This window comes from Aythya marila (genome assembly GCF_965140915.1).
Source record: "Aythya marila genome assembly, chromosome: 7".
NCBI classification, from domain to species: Eukaryota; Metazoa; Chordata; class Aves; order Anseriformes; family Anatidae; genus Aythya; species Aythya marila.
The window spans coordinates 11,759,864-11,766,726 of NC_139048.1; the positions used below are offsets into that span (position 1 = coordinate 11,759,864).

Sequence of the window (6,863 nt, forward strand, 5' to 3'; positions counted from 1 at the left end):
TTGTTGTTTATTTTATTTTATTTTATTTTATTTTATTTTATTTTATTTTATTTTATTTTATTTTATTTTATTTTATTTTATTTTATCTTTATTTTATTTTATTTTAATTTTGCCACTTGTTCCTGTGTGTCCTTTACATATCCCATTGTTCATCCTAAGTATAAAATTAAAATGATCATATTCATGAAAGTAGTTTAATTGAGTTATGAGCCATTGGGACCACAGACCCTTGACAACCCTCTATATTTCTCATAGTCTGCTATGCAATACATACTGCTAATTTTTAGCTATAAGAAGGTGTCACAGATTCATTGAACAGTTGCAAGCCATTTAGCATTTTGCAGACCACTGATGGCCTGTAAATCATTGATCAACATGTTACCCTCAGAAACATAGAAAACAGAGGCCTCTGAATGACCGAAAATGTCTTTTCTTTGCTTCTACAATTTTTATTTGTGCTTCTTCTGCTGTTACATACTTATACTTTTTCTCAGTAAGTTCTAGGTGCTGTTTATCTTAAAAACAAAGTATTCACATCTCCCTAAATGTCACGAAAACAGCCTTTACCACGTTTAAGACTGAGGTCTAGAAGAACGCTTTTGGCTCAAGTCCAGTCTTCTGTGACCTAAAGTTGCCTCCTTGTACAAGCTCATTATAAACCTGTCAAAATTATTCTAAATGAGCAGGTCTTTCTCTTCACTAGTCCAGCTGGGAGATTGTCCAATACCTTGCTGTTTTGCTGATATGGGGATCTTCTTACTTTCAGGTTAAAACTTCTCACCCATGAGAAGAGGCCATTTTTGTGCCACTATAAAAAAAGATGCCAGAGGCTCAGAGGCTTTCCTTTGCTTGGAAACAAGTTACTTGTACAAAAGGGCTATGAAGTATTGTAACATAATTAGTGGTAGTGGACACAGGGAGCTCCCAGTAAAAATGAACAAGTATGAACTTGTATGAACAAAAATGAACGCTGCTGTGGGTGTGCTGTTGACGCTGGGCCAGGCCACACCATCCAGCCATGAAATGAGCGTCCTGCCAGCCTTGCACCACTGCAGAGTGGTGGCACTGTGCCTGCACTGCTGGTTTGTGGAGGCACAGAGCAACCCCCAGAGCAACCCCCTGGTACTATAGCTGAACAGCGGCCCTGGCTGCAGCCCCATGGAGGGCTTCCTGAAAAAGCATGGCCCGCCCCTTCCTGGTCCAGCCTGATGTGGTCGGCCTGAAGTACAATGGCTGCACCTGGAACAAGATTGCCAGCACGCTCAACTTGGAGTCCCCCACTGGCCTTGGCTTCTTGTACTCCAAGGACAAGAAGAATGCCACGGATGACACAGAGGTTGCTCACAACAACTACTTGTTGCTGAAGGAGTCCTTCAGCTCTTCCCTGAATACTCCAAGAATGACTTCTTCCTCACAGGGGAGAGCTATGGGGGAGTTTATATCCCCACACTGGCAAAGTGGGTGATGCAGCACGCCAGACTCAACCTGAATCACTGTGGGAAACAGCCTCTCCTCCTAGGAGATCAACAACAACTCACTAATTTACTTTGCCTATTACCACGGCCTGCTGGGGGCCCAGCTGTGGAAGGACTTATAGACCTTCTCCCAGGGGAAGTGGAACTTCCATGACAACCCCAACCTTAATGGCACACTCAAGATGGAGGAGATGATTCAGATTGTAGAGGAATCTGGCCTCAACATCTACAATCTCTACGCCCCATGTGCTGGCAGTGTCCCTGGAAGCATGAGGTGTGAGGGTGACTATCTCATCACACACAACATGGGAAACTCCTTCATCCATATGCCAATGGGGTTCTTTTGGACACAGAACCTATTCTGGATGCCTGTAGCCTGGAAGAAGGTCTGGATGGACCTGCCGTGCACCAACTCCACAGTCCCTACCATGTATTTGAATTCCCTGGAGGTGAGGAAGGGTTTTCACATGTTCCCTGATGCCCTGGAGTGGCAGGAGTGCAGCTTCAAGGTGAACTGCAGCTACAAGTGCCTGTACATGCAGATGAATGACCAGTACCTGAAGCTGCTCGGAGCCATGAAATACTGGATCCTGGTGTGCAATGGGGATGTCGACATGGTCTGCAACTTCCTTGGGGATGAGTGGTTTGTGGACTCCCTGTGCCAGAAGGTGCAGGTGTCTTGCTGGCCCTGGCTCTACACCGAAGGAGGCGAGAACCAGACTGGGGGCTTTGTGAAAGAATTCATCAACATTACCTTTCTCACCATCAAGGGAGCCAGCCACATGGTGCCCACCGACCAGCTCCTCGCTGCCTTCACCATGTTCAACCATTTCATTAAGAATGAATACTGGATAGAAATGATGAAAAATGCTCTCTGTACAAAAACTGTTTATTCCTTCAGTACTTCCTTTCCTGCACAGCCATTTCCAGACTAGTTGCCATTAATTATTAGTTTTAGGAACAGTGGATTAATGAAGATAAATGATCCTGCAGTCTCTGAAATACAAAGCCATTTGTGCAGTCCACTTGGTGGGTCTGCATCCAGTTCAGAGAACCCAGACAGATGTTTCTACCATAAGCACTGTCGCCAGAATTGTCACTAGCCATCAGCCTCATTAGCAAGTTCTCTAAACCCAGGCCAAGGACCAATGTGCCACTGAAAGCAAATATCCCTTAGAGATTTCTGCCAGCATGGTTTACAATGATTTAGCAAGGGGCAGTGTGAGAAGCAGCTGTCTCTACTTTTCAGTGGGTGAAAAAAATTGCATTTCTTCAGCACAATCACTATGGCATTTCTCACTAGTACCAATCAGTGCTTGAGGACATATCAGTGGTTGCACTTTTAGTTGCTCAATAAGTTGCTCCTTTCTGCCGTCTCAATATGGCAGAAAGGAAGTTGGGAAAAAGGATTTCTTTTTCCAGATCACAGTGATGGCCCAACCTCAACGAGGGTGTTCTGTTCCTGAGTAGATAGGTGCTGCCTTTGTAATAAAGCTCTCTTGGTATATAAAGGTTGGAAGGAAAAACAAACCAAAAAAAAAAAAAAAAACTAACACCACCAAGTTCTCATGAAGTATAACAATGGAAAGGAAAAAAAAAAAAGAGGGGGGGGGAGGGAAATGAAATGCACAGAGAAACAATGGCAGGATTTTATTTTAAATGAACACTTCTTTTCAGGTACTTTGAAAGGCTATGAAAAAAATGCAGTACAAACACTTTATTTCCCTCTCTTACCTAAGTCTCATAAACAGTGTAATCAGTTTTGCTGAAATTTTAGAGACTAAAAAAAAAACAAACAAAAACAATATCCTCAGCCAGAGGAACAGCCCAGCACAAAAATTTCATCACAAAGGGTTAGCAAAACAATTACAAGCAAACTCATAAAGGTAAAGTTTCAAGCAATCTTATCTCTAGACAGTCCTGCCAACTTAGTTTGTATGTTCTCTTCTTCTTACACATTCTCACTACTCTGCTTTGTTCTACTGATCTCTTTTTTCTCTATTATTTTCTTTTTGAATAACACTGAAAGGAGATTTTTTTGTTCTTTCCTATCGCTTCTAAATAGAAACAAACCTTGTAATCAATGATGTGCATATCTGGTTTTCCACCCAATGACGTCTGAGTGGATTTGAAACTCAAAATATAACCATTTGCCACGTTCTAGTTAGATGATCTGATAAAAAAGGAACTTTGTGCTTCTCTTCCTCTAACTGGTCTTTTGTATGAAAGGTACAAATGCAAACATGTAAACCTGAATGCAGCATATGGACAGAAGTATCATTCTGCATGATTTCCTGCACTTTCTCACACAACAAAACCTTTGTAAAATGGAGGGATAGAGAAGTGTATTGTTCAAGGTAATTAGGAAAAGTATACAAGCCATCATCATTAGTGGTTCATAATACAGCAATGAAAACATGATTGCAGCTTAGCCCTAACTCTTTAGCTGATAGAGCAGGGCCACTACAGCAGAACTGTGGAGAAAAGATGTATGACAAGAGGTTTGTAATGATTTACAGGGTTTTCCTTAATTGCACAATCAGTTGTTTGTTCCAGCTAATTGAGTTCCCCTTCCAGTAATTACTCTTTGCAGTTCTTTATGCCACTGTATTTCATGCTCAAATTTTCATACAGCTACCTTAGCTCAGTTACCTCCCAGGACTTTTCTGCCTCATTCAACTGAATTAGTATTGTTTCCAGAGTGGTTCATGAGGAATGATGGATTTACTCCTTACATAATTTCACTGTTGTGCTTGCCTCTCTAAAGGGTGTGGAGGGGTGCAAAGAGGGATATAGATGTTTTCTTCCAGGTGCACTACTAATGCTTTGGAATCTCATTCTTTATTCCAGAAGTCATTGCTACACCCATGGCCAAAATTTGGCTCCAACCATTTTCTGCCACTTACTTGACTTCTAAATGTCTATGTCTGACAAGATTAAAGAGCAGAAAATATCCCATGTTTAATGGAATCAGAAAATACTAATAAAAGTCTGTATTTATATATGAGACTATAACACTAAGGAAGAAATATTTAATGAGAATATAAAAATTAATATGAAAAACTGAAAAGGCTGTGATGCCAGGATGAATGGAAGGGGTGACAGCTCTGGAGGCTGTTGTGTGATCTGCAGAGATTTGCAGACAAACTTTTATTTTTTCCATCACTTGTGAAATGTTAACTGCTCCTGGTTGTCTGCTACTGTTTATTTTTAAACAGTTTTACTACTCTATTATGTTAACCAATATTACAGTATCTGTTTTAACTCACATGTTTATGAAGGTCCTTTCTATGTTATGGGAAGCTGTGAATCCTTCCTCTATGATTGTTTACACATGTATCAAGGGGCACCTATTTAAACTTCCTATGAACCCCTTCAGTCTGAAAAAAAAAAAAAAAAAAAAAAAAAAGCCTTTAGATCTCATTTATTAAGAACTTTTGAACTTTTCCCCTACACCTACTTCTATTAAGCTGTAAATGATTTCTGTGCACTTTTTTTAATGTTTCCATTTTTAGGATTGCCAGATGTATAACAGTAATGATGATTTGTATATCTCATACTCATTGATATTTTTGGAACTTCTGTTTTTAAGATAAGCAGATGGAGGTTAGCTGAATTTCACCAAGCTATATATTGCAAACAGATAGGATATAAATAAGGTAGCATGAAACAATGTTCTGAGCTGACCTCCATTTTCATCTCCTCTGTTACTACCACAAGCCAAATATCAATATCATATGCTTTATGTCTATGCTTGCTTGTCTTTTATAGTCTTCAACAATAAACCAACAAGCAGTGGAATGTCATTACTCTGCTGAGGTTTTATACAGTTTAGACACAGATAATTCTCAGCATTTCTTCTCCTGCATATTGTGAAGGATTCACAGCAATGGGTAGCTAAGCACCATCATTTCACTGTCTTACTCCCCCTCCTCAAAAGAACTGGGGGATTAAAGAAGATGAGAAAAAGCTCATGGGCTGAAATAAGGAGAGGGAGGTCACTCATCAATTATCATCACCATCATCATCACCCCATACTCATCTCTGATGAGGCCACACCTCGTGTACTGTGATCAGTTTGGGGCCCAAGTTGTGCCAGGGGAGGTTCATGTTGAAAATTAGGCAATATTTCTTCTCAGAAAGAGTATTTAGGCATTAAAATGGGTTGCCCAGGGAGGTGGTGGAGTCGCCATCCCTGGGGTTTTTTGAGGGAAGGTTGGACTTAGTGCTCAGGGACATGGTTTAGTGGGTGATATTGGTGGTAAGGGGATGGTTGGACCAGATGATCTTGGAGGTCTTTGCTAACCTTAATAATTCTATGATTCTATGATCACAGACAAAACAGACTCAGCATAAGGGAGAACAATGTCATTTATTTCCTATTTTTTATTTCCTATTTTTTGTTGTTGTTGTTTGGTTGGCTGGGTGGGTGGTGGTTTTTTTTTTTTTTCATTGCTGTTGACAAAGAAACTTGAATTTGAATGAAGAAAAATAAAAATGATTGTGCACCACATCCCTTTCCAGTAAGTTTAATTTCTTAATTATTTCTAGGGTCATTCCCTGAAAGCTGCCAAGGTGTGACTCACTTTTATTAAGGACTGTGCCATCCAAAGCTGTTCATCAATATCTTTTAGCCTTTCATTTTTCTCAGCCAGTGTTCCTTTTAAGCAGAACTCAGTACAGTGGTTTCAATTGCTTTAACTGTAGTGAAAAGCAAGCTCACATCAAATATGCTGAAAATGATGTAACCTTTATCACAGACCTAGATAGGGGACTAGGATGGAGTCCCTAGTTATAGAAATAAGTGCTCCTGTTGAGCCTTGGATAGTTTAGCCTACAGATCCATACTGAGTCAATGTCCAAAGACTGCTATTAGAAGCACTGCTTTTGAGCCTATTACCTTTTAGAGAAGCCTTTCAAAAAGGATTTTTTGATTCATGTCATCAAAAACCTCATGTCAATTTTTTTCAAGAATAAGGATTTATGCAAAATGTCTGATCAAATTCTGTTCTGCAGTTCTGTTTATGACACAGACCCAGGTTTCTTACAGACTAGTCTACTCTGCTGTAATATCTACAGTCTAAAATAAATATGGACAAACTTGACACCAGAAGCTGGTTCCATTCCTGTAATGGCTGAAGTTTCATTTTCTAAGCTGAGTACTTGAAGACTGGGGAGAAGGTTGCTAATCTTTTTGGGTAGTTCTGGATAAAAAGTTTTCTAAGTGTAAAATAATTTATTGATATTCTTTCCATAAAGCTGAGGGAAATAGAGAGGAACTGAGCAATGGGTGATCCAAGAATACTAAGACTGATTTGGCACTGTTCATTAAGGCTGTTGCATTATAAATGATCATGAAATGCACTATTTAGAATTCTAACAACCCCA

General features: G+C 39.9%; 1 pseudogene across 1 annotated transcript; it reads left to right on the forward strand.

Moving 5' to 3' along the window:
* Positions 1-963: 963 nt before the first annotated feature.
* Positions 964-2,410, forward strand: LOC309880112 (lysosomal protective protein-like; annotated as a pseudogene). The gene has a single exon. The product of its transcript is annotated as a lysosomal protective protein-like (transcript).
* Positions 2,411-6,863: the final 4,453 nt, after the last annotated feature.